This window comes from Ovis aries, chromosome 3, assembly GCF_016772045.2.
Source record: "Ovis aries strain OAR_USU_Benz2616 breed Rambouillet chromosome 3, ARS-UI_Ramb_v3.0, whole genome shotgun sequence".
NCBI classification, from domain to species: Eukaryota; Metazoa; Chordata; class Mammalia; order Artiodactyla; family Bovidae; genus Ovis; species Ovis aries.
The window spans coordinates 165404546-165413812 of record NC_056056.1 but is presented as its reverse complement, the minus strand read 5'-3'; positions in this window follow the sequence as shown (position 1 = coordinate 165413812).

The following is a 9267-nucleotide window of genomic DNA, read 5'->3' as shown; positions in this document are numbered from 1 at the left end:
TTCTAGCCGTTTCTGCTCCTAGATTGCTACATAAACATGGGCAGAAGATAATCACAACAGCCAGTACTAATTGAGTGCTAACCAGGTGCCAGGCTATGTCCTTTAGTTTTTACATATATGAAATAATGTGATTCTTAGTACGGTACTCTGGAATTGGTGCTAGCATTGCATTTTACAGATGAAAATCTGACACACAGAGGGATAAAGCAGCTCCACTGGGTCACATAACAAGCAAGCGACAGATGTGAGATTTAATCTAAACAGTTTGGCACCTGAACTTGCATTTTTATCCATCACTCTCTGCCAGTGCTGTCCAGTAGAACTGTCTGCAATGGTGGAAAGGTTCTATGATATCAAGCACTTAAAATGTGGCAAGTGCAACCAAGGAACTATATTATTTATTTATTTTATGGGGGGTATTGTTGCTTTATGAGTTGGTGTTAGTTTCTGCTATACAGTGAAGTGAATCAGTTACATCTATACATATATCCCCTCCCTCTTGGACCTCCTTCCCAATCCCACCACCCCATCCCACCTATCTAGGTCACCCCAAAGCACAGAGCTGAGCTTGGTACTAAAATTTTAAATTTACTGAAGTGTAATTAATTTAAATTTAAATAGCCTCATATGCTTAGGTGCTGTACAATGGATAGGAAAATTTATACTATCTCTCTAAAGAGACAGATCTCTATCACTTTCAGTTATTATTTTTCTCCATCTAAAATTGTGGGTTTTCACATGGGGATGAAAAATAGGTGCAGTGATTTCTACCATTTCCTCCATGCCTGCCTGCATGGACATCATTAATCAAGCAGGACTGTCTTTCCTACTGAGCCTGGACCTTCCTCAGAATTCATCACAAAACTCTAGGCAGTGGCTGACTTAGATTCTTCATTTGCGAAGAAAGTGATATTCATCTCTGGACCCTAAACAGCTCCAAAGTTTAGGCATTGAAGGGGAAGAAGATGTATCTTTCAGCTCTTTGCATTCCAGCAACACTGGTTACTTTCCTCATCGTCAGTGGTAGCCCCACCAAGTTGCTTTTCACCCACAGCATGTCTCTCCCTTCCCTTAAGCCTAAATCTGAGGGGCTCCTTAGCTCAGCTGGTAAAGAAGTTGCCTGCAACATAGGAGACCCTGGTTCAATTCTGGGGTTGGAAAGATCTGCTGGAGAAGGGAAAGGCTACCCACTCCAGTATTCTTGGGCTTCTCTGGTAGCTCAGGTGGTAAACAATCTACCTGCAATGTGGGAGACCTGGGTTTGGATTGGGAAGATTCCCTGGGGAAGGGAATAGTTACCCACTCCAGTATTATTCCCTGGAGAATTCTGTTGCCTGTATAGTCCATGGGATCACAAAGAGTTGGACACGAGGGAGGCACTTTCACTTTTCATCATTTGCAATGTATGCAGGGTTTAACTGGTTTTCTCTAAAGACCCAAGTCAGTGTTTTTTGCACTAGATGTCTTTTCTCTTAACAACAGATAGGAATAGAGACAAAGGAACACTTTTTTCCTAAATATATTGCTGAAGAAGTCCTCTACCAGCATCCATAGTGTATCTTTGTACACAAGAAAGAGATGAGTGGATTAGAGACAAAGGGGATACTGTTTCTTGTGAACACAAGGAAAGTAACAGCTCTCCAGAGAATTCTCAAACTAGAATTTTTCATCTGAGCCTTGAAATCACCTGAATAACCTACCCTTGGCATCAGTCTAAGCCTCTGGAAATTCCAAGGCCTTATTTTGGCACGTATTTTCCTAATTGATTCCTAACTAACTCATTCTCTTTCTGTAGAATGATCTTCCAGCTCCCCTGCCTTCCCTTGGCCTTTCAGCTGCCAAACTCCTACTTATATCTCAAGATGCAGCTTGAATGTCACTTGTCCTTTTTTAATCCTGTTCCTGACACACAGTCATCTCCCAGGCTGGATGAGGTTTCCCTGCTCTGTGAGCTAATAGCTCTTCTGTTCATGCCCCAAGAGTGTCCTCTTCCCACCTCTACAGAACATCTAACTGCTATGCTCCTGCGCTCCTAAATCCATCACCACTGAACACTGTTGGTTCATCAATAGTAGGAAGATAAATTACAAATCTCTGTCCCTAGTACCTTGCAAAGAGCTTGATATATGGCAAGGGTTTAATACATATTCATAGAGTGGACAGAAGAATAAATGACTGAGCTGGAGACAAGATCCAGCTCGTGTGGCAGAGCAGATCAGTGTTACTGACAGTTCAACCCCAAGGTCAGGAGCGAGGGAGCCTGCTCCCTGGACAGGCTGACCTTTTCTGTTCTGAACAGAATAATCAAGGACAGTCTCTCTCCTCCTCATTCTTTGACACCCCCATAAAATTCGAGTCATTCTAACTTTATCCTCACATTTGTCTCCCCTCTCCCCACCCCCAGTCCTGCACAGCTCCAAAACACTTGGCTTCTCTCTCCCTCTGGCCCAATTGTTCCTCTTTCTATAGCATCGGAATCTCATTGTCATGCCTGCCCTATTCCCTCCTGACCTCTCAACCGCCCATTGTCAAATGTCAGGAGGGCCCGGGTGGCAGCTGGGCCCCAGCAGGGCAGACCTGGCGTCCCTGGGGCATCCCTGGCAGGTGCTGGAATACTCGACAGCCGGCCTGATGTCACCACCCCCATCCTCTTCTGGAGGTCCTCTGCCCCCTCCCACCATCTCCAACCCCCTTTCTCAGGAGCTGTTAGAGTCTGAATGGTTGGTGTGGCTGGATAGAGGCTGCACCCAAGAAAACAGTTTGGTCTTTTCTCTGAGGAGACTTCAGGTCTGTCCTCTGGGCTACTTGCACACCTGTGCATATCTGTACTCAGTCAGATCTCCTCTGTGCTGTCAGCCTAGTGACTATTAACTGAAGTCTGAAGTGAACTGTTAGTCAGTCATGTCTGACTCTTTGCAACCCCATGGACTGTAGCCCTCCAGGCTCTTCTGTCATGGATTTTTCCAGGGAAGAATACTGGAGTGAGTTGCCATTTTCCTGCTTCAGGGGATCTTCCTGACCCAGGGATCGAACCCTTGTCTCTTGTGTCTTCTTTGCATGAGGATTCTTTACCTGTTAAGCCACCAGGAAAGCTCTGTAGACAGTGGTATTGGGGTATATCCAATAAACCCAGTTCAGTGATTGACACTTAGGAACGAAATACTATGTGCTAGTTATTGTTCAAGAAGCTTACCCTTGTAACTTCATTTAGCTTGAGCCTCACAATACTGATTACCAGGATATTACCATTCCCATTTTTCAGATTAGGAAACTGAGACTCTGCACTTATTATTGTCCAGAGGTATATAGCCTATTGGTGGTAGAACCAAGACTTGGTTTTTGTAATTTTATATTACATGTAAAATTCATTACATGTAAACTCATTAAATATTCAATTAATTTTTACTGATTTAATGGTTAAGTTCTAGTGATAACATAGATGCAAGGGACAAAAACTGAATGGGAGAATAGAGAGTTTCAGATATTAGGAAGAATTTTCCAAATTGTAAGAGGGAACACTATTCATAGTCCTGAATTCCAAGAAAGGAAAAGGAAACCCTTATTTACATGAGCATGTATTAAGTAGACATCTAAGAAAGTAGAGATGTATGGAAAGATCAGTTTTAAAATTCTTCCACTTATTCATTTAAACTCTTCATAACCATGTCTTATCCTCACCTTCAATGACACCAATGACAATGCCAAGTATAATAAATGATGTTCATACTCAGCAAGAGAGTTTTTCAGTTAAATAGAGTCTGTGAACCTTATTTTGTCCTACCTTCACATCACCATTTATGGCCTGCACTTTAAAGTTCATAGGCCTTCTTATTTGGCAAAAGTAATACTCAGTATTATGGATTTAATCCTTGAATGGGTCTGGCTTATAAGCTATTCACCCCAAGCCTTCTTGGGAAGACCCAGTAGCTCAAGAGGTAAAGAATCCATCTGCAATGCAGGAGATGCAGGGGACACAGGTTTGATCCCAGGTGAGGAAGATCCCCTGAAGAAGAGAATGGCAACCCACTCCAGTATTCTTGCCTGAAAAATCTCATGGACGGAGGAGCTTGGCGGGCTATAGTCCATAGGGTAGCAATGAGTCAGATACTCCTGAGCTTGCACGCACAACACCAAGTCTCCTCAAGGCACTGTATGTGGTTAAGCTCTTTAGTCAGAATTCAGCTCTAAACTCTGAGTCTTGGCTGGAGACTTAGTCATCCTTCTCCTTGCTTCACACTTTCATCCTGGCTGATTCTTTAAGGTATAGGGCATGTGAGCCATGGAGGTTTCTGCTGGAAATGAAGAAGATAAGACATCAAGCTTGGTGGTTCTCTTCTAGTTCCCAGCAGAGAGGACTGTGGGGTCTTAGTCTCACCTGCATATTCATGTTGGCTCAAGGAGGCAGCCGTGCAGTTAATAAGATTGCTGCTGCTGCTGCTAAGTCACTTCAGTCGTGTCCGACTCTGTGCGACCCCATAGACGGCAGCCCACCAGGCTCCCCCGTCCCTGGGATTCTCCAGGCAAGAACACTGGAGTGGGTTGCCATTTCCTTCTCCAATGCATGACAAGTGAAAGTGAAGTCACTCAGTCATGTCCGACTCTTCGTGACTCCATGGACTGTAGCCCACAAGGTTCCTCCGTCCATGGGATTTTCCAGGCAAGAGTACTGGAGTGGGGTGCCATTGCCTTCTCCGAATTAATAGGGTAATTCCTCAATAATTTGTTCTCTGGGGAAGGCTGCTGCCTCACTTGGGGCTTACACTATTAAATCTTCAGATTCCACTTTTGCATTTGAATTGTACCCAGAGCTGAGAAATAGACAACTTGTTGAATCCCTGGGGCTAGAGTATAGGTTTTTAAAGATAGATAATAGGTGGAAGCTAGTGATTCTGGTCAAGAGGACACATAACCTCTTTATAGCCAGGATGTCTTGAGTCTTCAAGCTCTCCTCACAGATATTCCCTATTCAGCCACCAGTGCACTATAGTTCTGTAAACCAAATATCTGTTTTTAATAAGTGGCGGTTAATTTGTCACTTGAGTGACTAATGTATTGGAAAAATTTTTAAATGCAGACTCTTCTGAAGCCAGGCTTCCTTATTTTCCTCTTCTTTTTATTTTCTCAAGAGTAATTATATGCTGGGGCTTCCTTAAAATGAGACAGACCTGTGTATATGTAATTACTCTGACATAGCATTCTAATTAAAAAAAATTCTGTTGTCAACAATTGGTGATGTTGGTTGTACACACACCATTTCCCAATGCCTCAGTTTCCATATTAGAAAATAGAGAAAGTGGGAGAATGAGTTTCTGTTCTTCCAAACCAAAGAAGACTAGTCTGATAATCATTGTGAATTTTTCCAGAGAAGGGGAAGGATGTTTTTCTAGGTGGTCAGGGATGATCTTTATATTTGGGATGGACAGCTAGTTTGATCAGGGAAAATGTCTGAGGTTCAAAGAAAAGATGGTGGTACTGTTTCCAATCACCTATCAGCTTCCAAACAACCTGCTCACCTGTAGCCATAATATTCATGTTACATTTTGATCTCTAAGCATACAAGAGATGGCTTCTTATGATCTATGTTAGTTAGTATAAAACAACAACTAACAACAGTGTATGATATTACCAGTCACTTTTATAGTATTTGCTATCTATTAGGTGCTCAATAATTTTTGTTGAATGAATGGTAGTGTTAATTTTTAGTTCCACTCAAATACACTTTTCAGTGATGCAATAATTTCTCCTTTTCTATTTATTTTACCCTCACAATAACTCTGAAAGATAAGCAATGGATATGAGCTATCCTACTATCAGCCCCGAGTACTGCCTGGTACATGATTCTTCTGGTACAGTTACCTCTTTTCTGTCCTGGATGGCAGAGTTTAGTGTGTGAGCTGATCAACCAATAACATCACTGAAGTGCCCGATTTTTTCCCTCTAAAATGCTTCTTTTTTTTCCCTCTAGGACTTATATGAAATGAAGGCAGAGGAGATTACTTCACATCTTTCTTCAATCATCCTCCTAGATATTATTCCTCAGGATTACGTTCTCTTCCCTGCTCATTCCAGTTTTACAATGCAGCATCTCTCATTTCATGGACTCATGGATACAACCTGATGCTGTTCCTCCACACTGATATCAGACGGCATGAATATGCATCACAGGCTACAGTCTCTTCTACTCTTGAGTATCTTCCTCATAAAACCACCTCCTGAAGACTTAGGGAAATTAAGATCAATACAATATTAAAGAAAAAGTGGAAATTATCCTCTACAAACGAGTGAGCCACAGGAAGAACAGTCTGAAGCACATCACCAAAGGCCCTCGTCTCAATGTTCCTAGCTGCTAAACTCATTCCCTGGAGAGAAGAGATTGCCTTCCAAGGCCTAGGCAGAGTGAGAGAATGTGGTGGGTGACCCCTAGAGATTACCATGCCAGTTGATTGAACTACTCTCCAGAAAGCTTTGCTATTTATTGATTTGCTTTGTGGAGCTTTTATAGAGTTTGTTTTATAAGACATTAATAACTTCCTATCCTGTCCACATTTATTTTACAAGACATAAACTACTTCCTATCCACATTTTTTTTTTTTTTGGAAAAATAAGTGAGAAACTTCTGGGGAAGCATTTAAGTAAGGACTAGAAAAACCAATTTCTTATGAAAGGGTTACAGGCTACATTTGTTCTCTCAAAGGCAGTATAGATCCTCCTTTTCTAAATGCTTTAATATGGAGATCTTCTATTCTTCAGACAGATATGTAAACTTCTGACTCAGCAAGTTGTGATTCCTTTTCCCCTGAAGCATATGGGAAACTTGCTCTTTATTTTTATGTTTAGCCATCTACTGAACACTATAAGGCTTTCAGTTCAGTTCAGTTCAGTCACTCAGTCGTGTCCGACTCTGCGACCCCATGAATCGCAGCACGCCAGGCCTACCTGTCCATCACCAACTCCCAGAGTCCACTCAGACTCATGTTCATTGAGTCAGTGATGCCATCCAGCCATCTCATCCTCTGTCATCCCCTTCTCCTCCTGCCCACAATCCCTCCCAGCATCAGAGTCTTTTCCAATGAGTCAACTCTTCACATGAGGTGGCCAAAGTGCTGGAGTTTCAGCTTTAGCTTCATTCCTTCCAAAGAAATCCCAGGGCTGATCTCCTTCAGAATGGACTAGTTGGATCTCCTTGCAGTCCAAGAGACTCTCAAGAGTCTTCTCCAACACCACACTTCAAAACCATCAATTCTTCAGCGCCCAGCCTTCTTCACAGTCCAACTCTCACATCCATACATGACCACAGGAAAAACCATAGCCTTGACTAGATGGACCTTAGTTGGCAAAGTAATGTCTCTGCTTTTGAATATGCTATCTAAGTTGGTCATAACTTTCCTTCCAAGGAGTAAGCATCTTTTAATTTCATGGCTGCAGTCACCATCTGCAGTGATTTTGGAACCCCCCAAAATAAAGTCTGACACTGTTTCCACTGTTTCCCCATCTATTTCCCATGAAGTGATGGGACTGGATGCCATGATCTTTGTTTTCTGAATGTTGAGCTTTAAGCGAACTTTTTCACTCTCCTCTTTCACTTTCATCAAGAGGCTTTTGAGTTCCTCTTCACTTTCTGCCATAAGGGTGGTGTCATCTGCATAGCTGAGGTTATTGATATTTCTCCCGGCAGTCTTGATCCCAGCTTGTGTTTCTTCCAGTCCAGCATTTCTCATGATATACTCTGCATAGAAGTTAAATAAGCAGGGTGACAATATACAGCCTTGATGTACTCCTTTTCCTATTTGGAACCAGTCTGTTGTTCCATGTCCAGTTCTAACTGTTGCTTCCAGACCTGCATACAGATTTCTCAAGAGGCAGGTCAGGTGGTCTGGTATTCCCATCTCTTTCAGAATTTTCCAGTTTCTTGTGATCCACACAGTCAAAGGCTTTGGCATAGTCAATAAAGCAGAAATAGATGTTTTTCTGGAACTCTCTTGCTTTTTCCATGATCCAGCAGATGTTGGCAATTTGATCTCTGGTTCCTCTGCCTTTTCTAAAACCAGCTTGAACATCAGGAAGTTTGCGGCTCACATATTGCTGAAGCCTGGCTTGGAGAATTTTGAGCATGACTTCACCAGCACGTGAGATGAGTGCAATTGTGCGGTAGTTTGAGTATTCTTTGGCATTGCCTTTCTTTGGAATTGGAATGAAAACTGACCTTTTCCAGTCCTGTGGCCACTGCTGAATTTTCCAAATGTGCTGGCATATTGAGTGCAGCACTTTGACAGCATCATCTTTCAGGATTTGAAATAGCTCAACTGGAATTCTATCACCTCCACTAGCTTTGTTCATAGTGATGCTTTAAGTTAAGTTAAGTCGCTCAGTCGTGTCCGACTCTTTGCAACCCCATGGACTGTAGCCCACCAGGCTCCTCTGTCCATGGGATTCTCCAGGCAAGAATACTGGAGTGGGTTGCCATTTCCTTATACACAAATAATGATCATTTCCTTGATACTAATGAACCACTATCCCCTGTGGCCTACTCCTTCTCTAATCTCCAGTAATGGAAACGTCTGGCATGTAGTCTATCTTCATCAAAACTTTGCTGCTATTAATAAGATGATCAAAGGATGGCTGGCACCCAAAATCTAGAAGGCAATGGGGTGTCAGTCGGGTACAATGCTCTGTACTTTCTTTTTCTTTTTCTCTTTTAATGAGTAAAAAAAATTATCCAGGAATCTACCTGGCAGAATTCCTTTTATTTTTCATTGGCTTGAACTGGACGATTTACTCATCCCGAGCTGGAAGAGTGACTAGTCCCTTGTTTTCTTCTTCTGTGTCCCTTGAGGTGACTCACATGATGGGGAACCAGGGAAATGGGAGTAAAGATTGAGTAGGCAGCCAACAATATCTGCCAAAGTAACATTAATCCAAAGTTTGTGATGAATTCATAGTTTATAAAGTACCATAGTTTATAAAGTAAGTTGTTCATTTATTTTTTTGTTACAGTTGATTTATAGAGTTGTGTTAGTTTTAGGTGTACAGCAAAGTGATGTAGTTATACATATATACACACATATATGTATATGTATTCTTTTTCAGGTTATTTTCCATTATAGGTTATTAAAAGATGTTGAATAGAGTTCCCTGTGCTATACAGTAGGCCTTGTTGTTCATCTATTTTATATACAGTAGTGTGTTTATGTTAATCCCCAACTACCAATTTATTTTTATAGTAAGTTGTTCATTTTATCAAAAGAATTATTTTTTTCACTTAGGAAT